At 50.0% G+C, this 18,338-nt stretch overlaps 1 pseudogene; it reads left to right on the top strand.

Annotated features, from left to right (window-relative positions):
• Positions 1-6,611: 6,611 nt before the first annotated feature.
• Positions 6,612-15,890, top strand: LOC132347477 (developmental pluripotency-associated protein 2-like; annotated as a pseudogene).
• The last annotated feature ends 2,448 nt before the right edge of the window (positions 15,891-18,338 follow it).

Below are 18,338 nucleotides of genomic sequence, written 5' to 3'. Positions count from 1 at the left end.
AACTTGGTGGATCCTGATTCAGTCTGTTTAAAAAAAAAAAAAAAAAAGGAATATTTTTGGCATTGAGGAGACTATTGATAATATGACACTAGTCATATTTAATTATGACTAGTTAATTAATTTAATTAATTTAATTAATTAAATTTAATTTAATTATGTTGAAGATTTTTTTTTTAGGTGTGATAGTATTGTGATGAGATTAAAAAGAGTCTATCTTTCATGCATTCAGAAATATTTACAGATGGAATATGCTCTCTGGGATTTGGTTTAAAATAATACAGTTGGAGGGAGTGGATAGAGGTCAAGACAAAATGAGGATGAGACTGGCCACGTGTTGGTAATTGTTGAAGCAGAGTGGCGGTATGGGTTCGTTAGACTATTTCTTTATTTTAAAAAATGTTTGCAATTCTCTATAATAAACGCCCATAATAAAAAGGAGTTAAATTTTTTAAAAAGGGTCACACAAGGGCTAGGACTGACCTTCTTTGGGTATAAAGGGACTCAGACGCCAAGAGGTACCCCTGTGGGCTGGGAAGAGGATGCCAGGCTATTCAGACTGGTCCAGCCGCCAGCTCCCTCCATATGCCCCTTTCTAAGGCTCAGTCCCCAGTGTCCACCAGGGGGCGGCTGAGACCACGTGAATTGACCCAGAGCGGAGGGGCTGGACAGGTCCTCCTGGCTCTTTTCTCCACCTCCTCTGAGATGTGCTGAGATTTGACTCCTCCGTGGGGGAAAGTTTGGGCACAAACCTAAGAGATGTGCATGGAGTCAAGGCGAGGGCCGAGATTGCAGGAATGTTGCTGAAAACTTGTAGATGAAAACTGGGCTTTCCTGCTGTTTTCTTCAGAGAACTTTATTTCGTTGGCTTCTGTCCCAGAGTTTCTTCAGTCTCCCTTGTGGGTTTTTTTTACACAATTGTTTTGGGGGATATAATTTACATATCATACAGATCGCCCACTTAAAGTGTACAATGCAGTCATTTTTAGTATATTCAAAGATATGTGAAACTATCACCTCCTACAATGTTAGTTTTTTAAAATCACTTTAAAAGGAAACCATATATGGTTTAGTTATCCCCCGACTATCTTCCCATCCCCTGTCCCCAGCCCTAAGTCACCATCAATCTACTTTCCGTCTGTAGATTTCTCTACGCTGGACATTCCCTTGTGGTTTTGATGAGCGAGGAGGCTTTTTTCTCTCCCACCCTGGAAATGAGAGCATCACGGGACCCCCCCGGGGGCCTCCTGCCCCTCCCTCAGCGAGCTTGGTCCAGAACACGGAAGCTGCAGGTTGCCGTGATACTCTCTAGACTGGTCGTTAAAACTGGCTTCTCTAAAATTAGAGTCTAAAGAGGTTGGGGTCCACTGGATCACACCCACCCCGTACACACACGTGTGCACACACAAGGAATTAGAGCAGGGTGGTGAACCGTTACAGTTCAAAAAGACTCTGACCGCCCTCATGCACGGTGGGGGGATTGTACAATGGTGCGGTCCCTGTGGAAAATGAGCTGGTAGTTCCTCAAAAACTTAAAGTCACCACAAGACCCAGCAACTCCAAGACTAGGTTTACACCCAAGAGAATTGAAAGCATAAGGTCTGTGCAAAAAACTTGGACACAGATGTTCATAGAAGCATTATCCACAATAGCCAAAAAGTGGAGACAACCCAAATGTCTATCAACAAAGGAACAGATAAAATGTAGCATAGCCGTACTGAATACTATTCAGCCATAAAAAGCAATGAAGTACTGATACATGAGTGAACCTTGAAAACATGATGCTCAGTGAAGGAAGCCAGACACAAAAGGCCACGTATTGTATGATTCCACTGATAGGAAATGACCTGAATAAGCAAACTCATGGAGACAGAAAGTAGATTAGTGGTTGCCTGGGGTTGCGGGGAGGGGGATTAGAAGTGACTGCCAGTGGGGGTGGGGTTTCTTTTTGGGGTGATGAAAATGTTCTGGAGTCAGATAGTGGTGACGGTGGTACAACATTGTGAAGAGGCTCAAAACCAGTGAGTTACACACTTTAGAATGGTTAAAATTGTGAGGAAAAAAAAAAAAAGACTGAACCTGACGGGCCGTCTTTCACCCAGGTGGGCAGAAGGTCTGAGGACTCCTTCTAGAACTGGGGTGCAGAGCGAGATCGGGAACGTTCCCAGCCTCAGGCTCCGGGCTGCCGTTGCCCTCACCGCTCCCCTGAAATGGCTCTTGGGTCATGGGTGATGCTCCCCTGGTTTTCTCCTGCTTCTCTGACGGCTGCTCCTCCTCTGCCAGCTGGCAATGCTGGTGTGCCCTACACCCAGCCCTCGGACCCCTGCTCTTCTGGTCACACCCAGGTGCCTCCCAGCCATCAGTCCAGCCCGAACTGTGCCCTGACTCCAGACTCCCCCATCCACCTGCCTCTCCATCTGGCTGAGATGCCCAACAGGAAGCTCAAACCTAACTTCTGCAGATCCACTTCTGCCCTCCCCAACCCAACCGGCTCCTGACCCCTGTGATCTGCACTCCATCCTTCCAGTTGCCCAGGCCAAAGACATCGGGGTCATCCCTGGCTCTTTCTCCCACACTCAACATCCAACCTGTCAGGAAATCCTTTCAGTTCTACGTGACATGAGAAGATGTTCCGGATTCGACTGTTCTCACCACCTCCCCTGCTTCCTCTCTCACCCGATTACTGTAATAACCCCCTATGGAGTCTCCCTTTTGCCCTTCTAGAATCTTCTCAACACAGCAGCCACATTGATCCTTTTAACCATAAATCGGATCATGTTTCTGCTCAAAACCTCCTGCAGCCCCCATTTCACTCAGAGAAAAAGCTGAAGTTGCTACAAGGTTCACAGGACCCTCTTTGATCAGAGCCCTTGTGTGGGCTGAATTACAGCGCCCCAAAAGATGGCCATGTCCTAACCCCTGGGACTGGTGAATACGTCACCTTACATGGGAAAAGGGTCTTTTGATGATGTGATCAAGTTAATGATCTTGAGAGGAGGAGATCATCCTGAATTATCTGGGTGGGCCCTAAGTGTGGTTTCAAGTGTCCTTATAAGAGGGAAGCAGAGGGAGATTTGACCCCAGAAGAGGAGAAGCCTCTGTGACCACAGAGGCAGAAGTGGAGGGGCCATGAGCCAGGGCATGCGGGCGGCCTCTGGAAGCTGGAAGATACGGGAACAGTCTGCCCGGGAGCCTCCGGCGGGAACCAACCCGCCCCACACTTTGATTTTAGCCCCGTGACACTTGTTTTGACTTCTGACCTCAGGACACCACAGGAAAATAAATTACTGATGTTTTAAGCCACTAAGTTTGTGATGATTTGCTACAGCAGCATCAGAAAGCAAATACACCCCCCTCATCTCTTTGACCTCGTGGCCTAGTCCCTACTCCCTTCCTTCTCGTGGTGCCTCCAATTGGCCAGGAACTTGCTCGCCTTGGGGTGTTTGCTCCGGCTGACCTCTCTGCTGGGAACACCCCCAAATGAACCCATGGCCAGCTGTCTCGCCTCAAGTCCTGAGAAAAGCCACCTTCTCCAGGAGGCCCACCCTGACCACTCTATTTAAAAAGGCAGCCCACCCCATCCTTCCACCCCGAGCACTTCCAAAATCCTTTCCTTGCTCTGCTTTTCATAGCACTTACAGGTATCACTTTGAGCACAGCACGCCAGTGACTTGGTAGCCAAAGCCAGGTACCCCTGATGATAAGCTTCCAAAGTGATAAAGCATAGTACTTAGAGCATGATTTGCACGTGCATGTGGAAAAGACCTGGAGGGGATGGAACAAAGACACCACCAGGGATGGTCTCCAGGCGGTGGTGTTCTAGATGGCTGCTGCAGTCCTCAAGCTTTCCTATATTTTCAAAAATTTCTGCAAAAGCTTAAAAAGTGCCATTTTCATTTTTTTATTATGAAAAATGGCGAGCATACACAAAAGCGGACAGAATATTATAATGCATCTCTACGTACCTGTCAGCCAGCATCTGCAATGGTCAACTCATGGCCAGTCTTGTTTTGCCTACATCTCCACTCACTCCTCTGCATCCCCATCCTGTATTATTTTGAAGCAAATCTCGGACATCATACTGTCTACAAACGATAAGACCCCCCGAGGCTAACTCCACTTTGTTGCTATAAGGAAAACGCCTGGGCCTCCATCATATCTTGGAGGGCAGAATGGGCAAACGGGCAGTACAAGATCATATCAGGTTCCCTTCCAGCCACTTTACCCAGTGAAAGATGATTGAGCTGTTGTGTCAGCCAAGAGGGCTCTGCAACGCCAGCCTGGAGACCCATTTACTTTTCATTTATTGTGGTAAAATACACATCACATGAAGTTTACCATTTTAATCATTTTAAAGTGTATACTGCAGTGGCATTAAATACATTCACCATGTTGTGCAACCATGACCATTATTTAGTTCCTGACCTTTATCATCACCCCAAAAGGAACCCCCCACCCATTAAGCACCCACTTCCAGTTCCTTCTTCCCACCAGCCCCTGGAAATCACTTGTCTGCTTTCTGTCTTTATGGATTTACCTATTCTGGACATTTCTTTTCTTTTTTTTTTAATGAAAAAAAGAACTTAAAAAAATTTTTTTTTTGGCCACACCGCGTGGCTTGCAGGATCTTAGTTCCCTGACCAGGGATTGAACCTGTGCCCCCTGCCATGGAAGCCCAGAGTCCTAACCACTGGATCACCAGGGAATTCCCTCTGGACATAAATAAAATGGAATCATAGCCTATGTGGCCCTTTGGGTCTGATTTCTTTCACTGAGCATGTTTACAAGGTTCACCCGGGTTGTGGCGTGTGCCAGAGTTTCATTCCTTTTTATGGCCGAGTGACATTCCATTGCATGGCTGTGCCACCCTGCGTTCATCCAGTCGTCTGTCTATGGACACGTGGGTGGTTTCCACCTTTTGTGAATAGTGCTGCTATGAACATTCGTGTCCAAGTTTGTTTCATGTATTTAATATTAAAGAGGTAAATGTTAAGTCCTACCTAGAAGAACAAAACACCAATTGCTCAAGTACAGGAAAGTTCTGTGCCCCACATCTGGAGTTTTCCTGCATTCCATCTCAATAAGGACCGACGGTGTGATGCAGTTCTTGGGGAAGTAGATGCACGAGTGCAGTCATTGGAGTATCTTTTGCTCAGCTTGGATCAGAGACCAGAAGCGCATTGGCTGTTTACTGTTGGAGGTATAGCAGTGTCTGGAGAACAAGTCTCTCTTTACCGGAAGTACCAGCCCCATGGTGTCCCGGCTGATCGGCCACAACCATTGAGGCATTACGAGTTCCACAGGAAAGGTAAGGCCTTGGGTTCAAATCCCCGTCCTGCTGCTTCCCGACTGTACGGCCAAGTTTGTTACTTAACCCGTCCAACCCTAGTGTCCACTCCCTATAATGGAAACCTCCTAGGATGGTTGTTTCAGAGGAAATAAGATAATGTGGCCAAGCCCTCCGGCGTTACCTGCCACTTGGAAGATGCTCCACGGACATTTGCAGGGGCCCTGGGATGCTGGAACGACCAGCGGAGGTAGCTGGTGTGGGCCCAGGGCTCCAGGATTACCTGCTGAGCCCCACGGCTTTGTTCCTCAGGTTGAATGTGCTTTAGGCAGAAACAGATCATAACACAAAGCAGTTTCCTCTTACAGCTTGATAAAGAGGATCCAGGGAGAGCAGGAAAACAGGCTGGGAGTGGGGAGAAAACCCACGCTCAGATAACAGCATGTGATACCACGAGTATCACAAAATATGCTCGATCCAGCCAAAATCGTGTCTGCAATCAGGCTGATGAGAAGTCCTTGCACAAAAATAGCACCCTTGGAGATAAGAGGATGTTTCTTATTGGGAGAATTTTCTTTTGGGTCTTCACATGGAGAGTTCACCGGCGACTCTGGAGGGAATTTTGAGGAGAAAAGGCAATAAAAGTGATGAAGAGGCTGGAGGGCCTGATTATGAGCAAAGATGAAACGACAGCCGTAGCACAGATTTTGGGGAGACACGGCCTCATCTGGCAGATGTGAAGGGTCCCAGATGGAAGGAGAGGTTGGGAAAGTCTGGGAGGATGTAAGTAGGAGTAAGGGTGTGATATTATGAAAAGAAAGTGATAGGCTGTGGATCAAGATGATTTCTGGGCAAAGAGCCTGTTTAGGAGAATAATAGCATCCCAAGGGCCGTAGACATGCTCCATGGCTCGATACAGCTAACATTTGACAAGATCAAAGTCTTAGAAGCTGCCCTGTTGGAAGTGGCCACCTCCTCCCCAACTCAGATGTTTCATCTCCAGGCTCCTTGTCTCTTTCACAAGTTTGGAAATGCCGTGTAGGTTTGCAGCCCAGGTCTTCAGGGCGGTGGCCGGGGCTCTGGCCTGTGAACACAGGCTCAGAAGAGAGCTTAGCAAAGAGGAGCAGATGCATGAGCCGGCTGGAGAGCATCTTTATCCACCCAGGGAGCGAAGGATGGATGAAGGACCAGATGAAAGGGATGCTGTTGGAATACCGGGGTCAACAACCAATGCCCTTCTGGCCTCCGGTCTGAGCTGAGCACACACTGGGCTGTTTGCTCCCAGGCCAGTTTCTTTGATTTCCATGGCTCCTCTGCCCACGGGGTCATGATGTCTCAACGTTTCCGGCTGACAAGGCACTTTCATGCCTATTACCTCCTTTATCATTGTTACTACTTGAAGCTGACCTTCAGAGCGGCAGAAGTATTCGCATCATCTTCTCTGGTCCCTCGATTTGCTGGTGAGGAAATTGAGGCCCTCAAAGAACAAGTGACTTGATCAGAGGCAGCCAGCACTCCCAGACCTTTTTGCACGTATAACGCAGAGACCACGGTGCACGACTCCATGTCCGTGACACCTACGGGGCAGCACTTCGCTGAACTCCAGGAGGCTGCCTCTGGGAGGAGAAGTGGGTGGCTGTGGGTGGACAGGGGTTGGAGAGAGATTTATTCTATTCCCCTTGTGTACATTAACAATTTTTTTAAAAATTTATTTATTTATTTTTGGTTGTGTTGGATCTTCGTTTCTGTGAGAGGGCTTTCTCTAGTTGCGGCAACCGGGGGCCACTCTTCATCGCCGTGTGCGGGCCTCTCACTATCGCGGCCTCTCTTGTTGCAGAGCACAGGCTCCAGACGCGCAGGGTCAGTAGTTGTGGCTAACGGGACCAGTTGCTCCGCGGCATGTGGGATCTTCCCAGACCAGGGCTCGAACCCATGTCCCCTGCACTGGCAGGCGGATTCTCAACCACTGCGCCACCAGGGAAGCCCTAAAATGTTTATAAAAATATATTTATTATTTTTTGGCCACCCCATATGGCTTGCAGGATCTTAGTTCCCTGACCAGGGATTGAACCCGGGCCCCAGCAGTGAAAGGGCCGAGTCCTAACCACTGGACCGCCAGGGAATTCCCCCCTTGTATACACTTTAAATTCGAGGCTATACACATGTAGTACTTATTCAAAAATAATATTTAAAAGAAAGAAAGAAGGAGGGGACTAGGGTACCTGGGACAAAGGTGCTCCCTTTGGGGGGGAGGAGCTGACCTCAGAGAGTGGGGTGTGATCACGAAGGCCAATGTCAGGAATTTGAGTTCTATCATGGCTAGCTGTGTGGCCTTGGGCAAGCTACTTAACCTCCCTGGGCCTTTGTTTCTCAGGCCCTACCTCAGGGCTCTCCTGAGGGGCAATGAGTGAAGCGCTTCAGTGGTGCCTGGCAGACAGACCCCTCTTAAGATCATGTACTCGTCCACGGAGATGGGCGCCACGGGAGGGCTCTGAGCAGAGGCACGACTTGCTCGACAGCTTATGCTGTCACAGGGTCCCTCTGGCTGCTGTGTGAAGGGGGGTCAAGCAGAGACCAGGGAGAGAGGAGACCAACTAAGAGGCTTCGGCCTCCATCCAGGTGAGAGGCCAGTGGCTGGGGCCAGCAGGAGCAGTGAAGGTGGTGAATGTATTTTGAGAGTCTGGCCAGTAGGATTTTCTGATGGATTAGACAGGGGCTGTGAGAGAGGGGCTGGAAGAGAGGGCTCAGGGGCGACCCCAGGGTTTGGGGGCATGGCACCTGAGATGGGGAAGCCTGTGAGAGGAGCAGGTGTGGGGCATGGAAACCTCGAGATGCCTGCCCCATATCCGCCTGGAGATATGAGTGGGAAGCTGATGGTCTTAAAGCCCTGATGTGGGGTGAGCTCACAGAAAGTGTGAGGGTGGATGGAGAAAAAAAGAGCCCAGGCCTGGGCCCTGGGGACCAACAACCTTAGGGACTAGGAGAGGAGGGGGAGGGGGATGGGGGAAGGAGAGGGAGAGGGGAAAGAGGAAGACTGAATTATTCCTACAAGCCTTTATTGAGCACCTACCACGTTCCAAGCCCCGTGGAGGCCCTGGGATGGGGATGGAAAGCCCAGGCTCTGCACTTAAGAGCTTCCAGGCTGATGCCTGAGGCCAAGGAGCAAACCGCTGTCCTCAGACTTGGTATCAACCACACCGGGGCCCAGTTCTGGGGCTCAAGCGATAAAGAGAAGGGCATCTAAACCCGACTGTGTATTGAGAGAGGCTTCCCAGAAGTGGGATGCTTGAACTGGGCCTTAAAAACAATCAAGCGCAGGAAAGGGAGGAAGAATGGTCCAGAAGAACCCACAAGAGAGGTGTGAGCTGAGAACCGCAGATGTTACATGGGGTCCGGGGGGTCCGGGGGGCCCTGGCTGGCGGAGTGTGAGGCCCCTCGGGCTTGGGTTTGATCCCAAGGGTTGTGCGGCCACCATGTCAGGGGTCGTTGGCCAAATCCAGCTACAACCTGTTTTTGTACAACCTGAAGACTAACGGTGGTTTTCACCTTTTTAAACGCTTAGGAGGGAAAAAAAGCAAAAGAAGAACGCTATTTCATGACACGTGAAAATAATATGAAGTTCAAATGTCAGTGTCCATAAATAAAGTTTTACTGGGACAAGCCAAGCCCATCCTTACGTACCGAACAAGGGAAAGCAGCTGTGGCAGAGTGATGGTCTCAGCTGGGTGGTGGGACCTGTGGGCCTAAACAGCTGGTTGTCTCGTCCTTTACAGGACGATTGTGGGGCTTTGGGATGACAGACGTGGTGAAGAAGACAGAAGTCGGGCCCTGGTGGAGTTTCCATCCGGGTGAGGCTGTCCCAATCTAGAAGGTGCCCCTTTCTGAGAGGAGAGACCATTTGGAACATGATCCACTCCTGCTTCTAGAACTTCACCTGTCCATTTTCCCAGGAGAGAGTCAGCCCTCACGAGGGAGGCTGCAAGCTCCTAGACGGGCCGCCCTCTGAGGCCCCCTCCCAAACCCCTGGGAGAGGCGATGAGGCCGCCGGGGGCCTCGGAATGTTCTCTCTGGCTGGCGTTCACGTGGTGGTCAGCGGTCCAGGCGGAAGGGACCGCATGGGTCCTGGGGCTCCCTCTCGGAGCCCATCCCCTCCCACTGGTAGAAGGAGAGGCCCTTTACCCAGGGTCGGGTTTCATTGTGTTGCTTTTCCTTCAAAAACAAACAGTCAATTCAAGTTGAATGCGGGTGTAGAACCTTGTTCTGAGGGGCGGGAGGCCACCTCCTGCTGCTGCACGGCACGGACCCATGTGGCTCCCGGAGTCCAGCTCTGGTGGCTGGTGGACAGAGACAGAGCTATCCAGCCTGAGAGCCCTGCAGCCCTGCGAGGAGCCCTCGGCTCGGCTGACCTCGGCTCGGCTGACCTCTGACCTCAGAGTCATTTAGATCCTGGTGGGCTGGCTAAGAGCAAGACCAGAGCCAGCCTGCTGGGGTGCAAACAGCCCTCTGCCACTTAGCAGCTGTGTGACTTTGGGCAGCTCAACCTCTCTGTGCCCCGTGCCCCCCAGCTTCCATAAAATATGGTTATAATAATACCGACCCCACAAAGCTCTTATGAGAATGAAATGGCTTAGTGTTTGTTCTTAGAACAACGCCTGGCACCAAAGGCTCTGTAAGTTCTTGTCACATAAACTAAATCAGGGAGGGCAAGAGCCTCAGAGGGACTCCGGCTCTCTCGTCTCCCAGGTCCCAGAGCGCTCGGTCACTGTGCTCTTCTGGCACCTAGCAAATTTTTTTTTTTTGTGGCACACTGCACGTCTTGCGGGATCTTAGTTCCCCTACCAGAGACTGAACCCGGGCCCTTGGCAGTGAAATTGTAGAGTCCTAACCACTGGACTGCCAGGGAATTCCCTAGCGCTTAGCTATTTTTTTTTTAAATTTTATTTATTTATTTATTTTTGGCTGCGTTGGGTCTTTATTGCTGCGCAAGGGCTTTTCTCTAGTTGCGGCGAGCAGGGGCTACTCTTCGTTGCAGTGCATGGGCTTCTCATTGTGGTGGCTTCTCTTGTTGCAGAGCACAGGCCCTAGGCGCATGGGTTTCAGTAGTTGTGGCATGCGGGCTCAGTAGTTGTGGCTCGTGGGCTCTAGAGCACAGGCTCAGTAGTTGTGACGCACGGGCTTAGTTGCTCCGCGGCATGTGGGATCTTCCCAGACCAGGGCTCGAACCCATGTCCCCTGCATTGGCAGGCGGATTCTTAACCACTGTGCCACCAGGGAAGCCCCACTTAGCTATTTTTAACTCATATTACTGTTATTGGGTCCAGGGTGGTCACTGCCTTAAATCTCTGCGCTGCACACACTACCTAGCACAGCATCTGGTTCATAGTGGCTCTGGATGAAGGTTTAATAAATGAATAAGTGAATGAAACATCCCTCTTCTCCCACATTAATAGACTGTTCCTGGAAAAATGAATCCTTAAGAAGCAACCTTTGACTCTGGCAGCTGGGTCCCGTACTCGTCCGCCGGGGCAGCTGGGTCTGGTTGGGAGCTTGTAGGGTCACTGAGTGACCCTGGAGGGGAGTACAAGGGCCATGCAGGTGCTTCAAATGCAGGCAGGTGGCTGGTGAGTGGCTTGGCTTCTCAGAGGATGAGGCTTCCAATCCGCCCGGTCCCGACCTGCTGACCCCAGGAGAGAAGCCAACAGTGGGTTCCCCAACACCTGCCAGGACCCATTCTCCCTGAGTAAGTCCTAGGATGGGCCGGGTCATTAGAATTCTAGGGCCCAGGTGTGCATTTGGTCCAGGGAAGTTAGACCAGCAGTTGCAGGAGGCACGAAGTGTCCAGAGAGGCAACTTTAACTCCCTGACAAGTAACTGGAGGCACTGGTGGGGGAAGGAAACCACTGGGAACCAGCTGAAGTTGCCTATTAGGGAGGTAAAGGCATCTGTGCGTCTTCATCCTTTGACTCGGGATAGCCAGTTCCCCATGTCCCCGGTACCCAGCTCAGCCCCACCCCATCTGTTCACACCTTAAGCGGCATCCAGAGGGGCGGTCCCTTCTGGGACACCCAGAAACAAGGAAAAGCGCGCCTGGCAGGCTCCTAGCCCCACCCCGCCACTGTCACCTCCCGACGCCCCTCTCTGCTCCCGGAGGCTCAGACATTGCATTTAAGTGCATGGAACCAGCTAGCCAGAGGCAGGCAGAGGCCTGACATGATTGCCTTGGCCGGTCCTTCCATCGGTGAGGAAGGGGGGACGACAGATGACCCCCTCTGACAGCCTCCGGGCTCTCACATTTAAAGACATGATTGTGGCCGCTACGAAAAGCCTTAGACAGGCTTTGGGTGGCATCGAAGGGCCTGATCAGGGTCATCGCAGGCTGGGGGAGAGACCTCCATGCTCCCTGGCATCAAGAGTAGGAGTCAGAGGCCTCCCTGTGAGCGGGTCCCCTCTCTCGCCATCCTCGCCTTCCCCCAGCCATGGGCGGGGGTGGTGTGGCTCCAGAGTCCAATCTCAGCCAAAACAAAGACCAATCACTGAAATATTAGACATTGCACCCTTTTTTTTTTTTTGATTTTCAAAATCTGAATTTTTATTTTTTTATTAATTAATTTTTATTGCAGTATAGTTGCTTTACAATGTTGTGTTAGCGTCTACTGCACAGCAAAATGAATCAGCCACACATATACATATATCCCCTCTCTTTTGGATTCCCTCCCATTTAGGACACCACAGTGCATTAAGTAGAGTTCCCTGTGTTATACGGTATGTTCCCATCAGTTCTCTATTTTATACATAGTATTAATAGTGTATAGTGTCAATCCCAATCTCCCAACTCCTCCCACCGCGCCCTCCCTTCCCCCTTGGTATCCATACATTTGTTTTCTATGTCTGTGTCTCTATTTAGACATTGCATCCTTAATACAGGACAGAACAGAGCTGACGCTTGCCTGGATGAAGGCTGCTGCATACATTTAAAGTCTGTATCTTTGGGAAAAACTTGGGAAATAAGCTTTCTTTTAAAGCAGCTCACGGACTTCCCTGGTGGTCCAGTGGTAAAGAATCCGCCTTCCAAAGCAGGGGATGCGGGTTCGGTCCTGGTCGGGGAACTAAGATCCCACATGCCTCGGGGCAACGAAGAGCCCGCACTGCATGGAAAGATCCCGCACGCCTCAGCGAAGACCCCACATGCCGCAACTAAGACTGGACGCAGCCAAAAAAATTAAGGAAAAAAAAAATAAAGAAGTTCAGCCTCACTGTGACCCAAGCACTGTAATGTCAGCAGAGCCAGGCACACACTTGGCCCTGGAGGATCCCTGTTTGGGCGGGGGGGCGGGGTGGAGGCCAGACACAGGCAGATAATGAACAACAATGTGTGGTCAAGATCTGTGACTGAATCACACGCACGGTTGTGTGGAGCCCAGGGGACAAGGCTTTCTGCTGGAGGAGAGGTGGGGCACTGAGTCAGGGAAGGCTTTTTGGAGGAGGTAATGCCTGAATCAAGTGATACGGGATGAGTAAGTGTTTGGGAGTCGGGTGGGGGTGATGAGAGCATTCTGGGCAGAGGAGACAGAAAGAGCAGAGACCCTAAGGCACGAAAAGCATTTTGTGTGTGTGTGTGTGTGTGTGTGTGTGTGTGTGTGTGTGTGTGTATGAACTGTGTGGCTGGCATATTAAACGAGGAGGGGGGGTTACAAGGGATGAAGGAGGAAGGAGACAGGGCTGCATCAGGAAGACTGTACGTTCCTTGCTAAGGAGTTGTATTTGATTTCGTAAAGGATGGGAGTATGCAAAGGCAGGTGAGTGAAATGCCGCATGTATTGTTTGGGTCTCTTTAGTTGCATATTACAGAAACCCAGTTCCAATCAGCTTGAGCACAAAAGGATGCGATCAACTTTCAAAAGTGAAATGTTTTGAGGATAGTGCTACCTTCAGGCAGAGTTGGATCCAGGTGCTCAAACAATGAGGACAAGAACCAGCCTCCTGCTGAAACCGACTAATTTATAATTAAAATAATTTATAATTAAAATTTATAATTTTAAAATTTATAATTATAATTTATAATTAAAATTTATTGGTCATTATAATGACTAATTTATAATTAAAATAATACCCAGGTTTCTTTTTTTAAAATAATTAATTAATTAATTTTTGGCTGTGTTCGGTCTTCGTTTCTGTGCGAGGGCTTTCTCTAGTTGCGGTGAACGGGGGCCACTCTTCATCGCGGTGCGCGGGCCTCTCACTACCGCGGCCTCTCTTGTTGCGGGGCACAGGCTCCAGACGCGCAGGCTCAGCAGTTGTGGTTCACGGGCCTAGTTGCTCCGCGGCATGTGGGATCCTCCCAGACCAGGGCTCGAACCCGTGTCCCCTGCATTGGCAGGCAGATTCTCAACCACTGTGCCACCAGGGAAGCCCAATACCCGGGTTTCTATTCTTGGTCTTCTTATTCCTCTCTGTCCTAGGCCACACCTGTTTGATCACACGTTTGCCTAGTTAATAAGGAGTAGTGACGGTCACGTGCCTTGAGTCACAGCTTTCCAATAAGCATCACAGTTTATGGGATGTTCTGGGATATCTTCCAGGTCAAGATGACCTGTACAGATTATGTTGACACAGATGCCCCGGGTTCACAGACCACGGGTTCAAAGACACATAGACCACAGATGATTAAGATGATTAACCCCAGCTCCTTTGTTCTTCCCCTTTAGAAATCCCTAACTCAGAGACCAAGTTGGAGTGGATCTGAGACTTGTCTCCCATTCCCTTGCTTGGCGCCCTGCAACAAAATCCTTGCTTTGTTGCAAACTCCCGCCCTCAGTTTGGCTTTCTTTGCTTCGGACACACGAGCCCTTTGCGTGGATTAAGTGCTTTGTCTCTGCTTTCCTTCAGGTGGGTTTCTTTCCCAGGTGGGCACTCCTTCCATGGTGACAAAGGTGGCTGTCAGCAACCGCAGTCTCCCATTCTGCTGATCAGTGAGCCAAGCAGAGAAGCCGCTTGCTCCAGAAGTCCTGTGGCTGCTCTCACTGGGGGGGATCGAGTCACAAGCCCATCCCTGAACCAATCACGCTGACTGATTTGCCAGGTCTGAGTCATGTGCCCGCCCCTGTACGCCGTGGATGGGCAGCCAAGTGGACTTAGGGGAGGGGTGGGGTGGCTTCCCCAAAGTAAAATGTGGGTGCTACCATCAGAAGAGGGGGAAATGGGGTGCTGGGCAGCTACAAACAACAGATGTCTAGTTTCATATTGTATGACTCCATTTATATGAAATGTCCAGAATAGGTAAATCCAGAGACAGAAAGCAGATTGGTGGTTGCCAGGGGCTGGGAGGAGGGGGAACAGGACTGATGGTGGTTTAAAGGGCAGGGGGTTTCCTTTTGGTGTGTTAAAAATGTTTTGGAACCAAATAGAGGTGGTGTTTGCACAACACTGTGAATGTACTAAATGCCACTGAGTTGTTCACTTTATAGTGGTTAATTTTATGTTATGTGAATCCCACCTCAATAAAATTCTTTTTAAAACCCCCAGAAAAATGGCATACCCAAATTACAAGAAGAATTTCTTTGAAGAGGCATTAGATGAAGAAAATGTGACTCTTACATTGGTTCCAGTTAATGAGGGAATTGTTGAAGACCGTCAAAGGGAACCAGGTGTTTCTTCAACTTCAGAAGTCAACGTGGAGGGACTTCCCTGGTGGTCCAGTGGGTAAGACTCCCTGCTCCCAATGCAGGGGGCCCGGGTTCGATCCCTGGTCAGGGAACTAGATCCCGCATGCATGCCGCAACTAAGAAGAAGTCTGCGTGCCGCAACTAAATGATCCCGCATGCCACAACAAAGATCGTGTGTGCCACAACTAAGACCCGGCACAGCCAAAATAAATAAATAAATAAATAAATAAATAAATAAAAATATAAAAAAAGAAGTCAATGTGGAGCCACTGAATACAAATGATCAAGCTCATCCTCCTCAAACAAACGAAGAGTTCAAGGCTTGCCCCAAATCTAGTTGTAGTAAACCAGCTTAACCCTTGCCGACCATGATGCCTCCAGTTAATAAAGCGAGTTGGGACACCTTATGGAACTGTACCGATGGCCAGAAAATAGGGGTTTATCTGAGACTCCTGAAAAAGATCAGTATATTCCTCAATCATCACAGGAGTCCAGATTGCAGTCGCGTTCAAGGAAACGCAAGATGGTGACCAATAGAACAAGTGTTCGGGAAAGTAGGACGAGTGAGAGCAGGAAAGGCCTATCGTGGTTGGAGTGATAACTTCAGCTCAGGAAGCCATGCTGGCAGCATGGTCAAGAATTGCTGCAAGAACGTTCAACCTGAGGCTGTGAATTCACAGCCCCTTCCCACCTCTGTTGAGCCCTTTCTGCCGCAAGCCTCAGTTGTCCAGTGGTGTGTGGTCCCTGGCAGACCGCTCTTGGCAGACACAGAAGGTTGGGTTCGCCTGCAGTTCCATGCAGGTCAGGCCTGGGTGCCTGACACTCGCCGGAGGGTGGTCTCTCTCTTTACGTTACCTGCCTGCGCTTTCCCAGCCCCAGACCTAGAAGATAATATGTTATACCCTGAATGTGCTAAGAGGAATAAGAAAATTATGAAAAGATAAATGGGGAAGAGGAAGAAACCTGGTTTGGACATACCAACATCATTGCTTTTAGATGGTCCATGTCGGGAATTCCCTGGTTGTCCAGTGGTTATGACTTGGTGCTTTCACTGAACGGCCATAAAAAATAAAGGAAGTTAAAGGAAAAAAGGAACATAGATGGTCCATGTCTTAATACAAAATAAAAGGTTACCAGAGGGGAAGGTGTGAGGGGTGGGTGAGATGGGCGAAGGGGCGTAATTGTATGGTAATAATGGTAACTAGACTTATTGTGGTCTATTATTTTGTAGTGTACACAAATATCGAATTACTATGTTGTACATCTGTAACATAATGTTATATACCAATTTTACCTCAATTAAAAAAATGTTTATTAAAAACAAACAAACGAACCCCAAACACAGTGGATGTCTACTCTCCAGGCATCCTGGGATGCTTCCTTATTTCACAGGGCCGCCTGGATGGCGTGACTCCTTTCCTTCCTTTTTTCCCTGTTCTTTCCCTTCTTAAACTTCAGAGGGTTTGGGACTTGCAGTGAATTTTAAGCCAGAGGTGATTCTGGGTGTGGCCACTGGCAGAGCCACTGCCCACTGCAGCGGCCCTGGAGACCTGGGTGGTTGGTCCAAAAGCTGAGCTCATGTCTTTTCATGAGACCTGGTAGAGAGGGCTCTAGTGAGATGCCAAGGACGTCTTGTTCACCAGCTGTACCTGTTTTCCTCCCGGCTTTGGGTGGTGGACGGGAGCTGTACTCCGTAGGGTACGAGGCTGCAGCTCCAATTGGCCGGGAAGACTTGGAATGCCGGATTTCCATCATCGTTTGGCACTGAGGATGCACAGATGACGCCACTATGAAAGGGCTGGTCTTGGGGAAAAGCTATTGGCGCTGGAATTGTAAAGGGGGAAGAGGGTTTTGGCTCATTCTCTGGGCCTTTCCAAATCCTCCATGCTGGGGTTTGGGCAGAGCCCAGAGCTGCCTTGGGGCTCTCCCAGAATGAGCTTGCATTAGCTCCTTCAGGAATGGGAGTTTGAATCCAAACACTCCTCCTTGGGTTGCTCGGCACCAGCTGGCGGTGGTGGGATGAGGCCCTCTGGTCCCTGGCAGGCCTGGCCCTCTGGGCTCATCTGGCACAGACACGGGGAGCGGTCCCTCTGGCTGAGCTGTGCTCCCTGCTCCTGCCTTGAGCTGTGATGGGCTGATCTTAACCCCAGGGTCTGATCTCAGTGATGCTTCGGGGATTCTCAGGACATGGTTTTGGACCCGCCTGCATCACCTGTACCCGGTCATCTGGGGTTTAGGGTCCTGTTTACAATGCAGATCCTGCTGACTGGGTCAGAACCTCTGAGAGGGATTTTACAAACTCCGTTCGGGGATTTGTTCACCAGCTGAAGTTAGAGAGTGACTGGAGGATGGGACGATGCTTTGCTCCCGAAAGCTGAGGATTTCCTACTTGTTTTACCTCCTGCCTGGACGTGCAGGGTAGGAATTCTTGCAGATGCTGGGCTCCGGCAGAAATATTACAGTGGGTCCTAGGGCCATTGGGCCTGAGTTTGAATCCTGACTCCGCTCCGTCACTTTCCAGCTGGGGCACTCCGGACCAACCACCTTGCTTCACTGGTCCCTGGTTTCCTCATCTCTAAAAAGGGGTCCCTCAGGAATTCCCTGGTGGTCCAGTGGTTAGGACTCTGTGTTCTCACTGCTGAGGGCCCGGGTTCGATCCCTGGTGGGGGAACTAATATTCCACAAGCCGCACGGTGTAGGCAAAAAGTAAAAAAATTAAAAAACTAAAAAGGGGGCTCTCGAAATTCATGTCCACCCAGGCCCTCCGAATATGACCTTATTTGGAACCAGGGTCCTTGCCTATGTCATTAGTTAAGGATCCCCAGATGACATCAGCCTGGATTTAGGGTGGACCCTAAGTCTGATGACTGGTGTCCTTGTAAGAAAAGGAGAGGAGGGGACTTCCCTGGTGGTGCAGTGGTTAAGAATCCGCCTGCCAATGCAGGGGACACGGGTTCGAGCCCTGGTCCGGGAAGATCCCACATGCTGTGGAGCAACTAAGCCTGTGTGCCACAACTACTGAGCCTGCGTGCCTCAACTACTGAAGCCCGTGCACCCTATAGCCCATGCTCCACAACAAGAGAAGCCACCGCCGTGAGAAGGCCGCGCACCGCAACGAAGAGTAGCCCCTGCTGGCAGCAACTAGAGAAAACCCGCGCGCAGCAACGAAGACCCAACACAGCTAAAAAATAAAATAAATTAATTAATTCATTAAAAAAAGAAAGAAAGAAAAGGAGAGGAGGACACACAGAGATATACACAGAGTGGAAAAGACCATGTGAAGACAAGGCAGAGAGGGGAGTGATGTGGCCATAACCAAGGAAGGCCTGGAGCCCCCAGAGCTGGAGGAAGCCAGAGAGGATTCTCCCCAACAGCCTTCAGAGGGAGCATGG

Source organism: Balaenoptera ricei, chromosome 1, assembly GCF_028023285.1.
Source record: "Balaenoptera ricei isolate mBalRic1 chromosome 1, mBalRic1.hap2, whole genome shotgun sequence".
NCBI lineage: Eukaryota > Metazoa > Chordata > Mammalia > Artiodactyla > Balaenopteridae > Balaenoptera > Balaenoptera ricei.
This window is presented reverse-complemented; position numbering and strand designations above follow the sequence as displayed.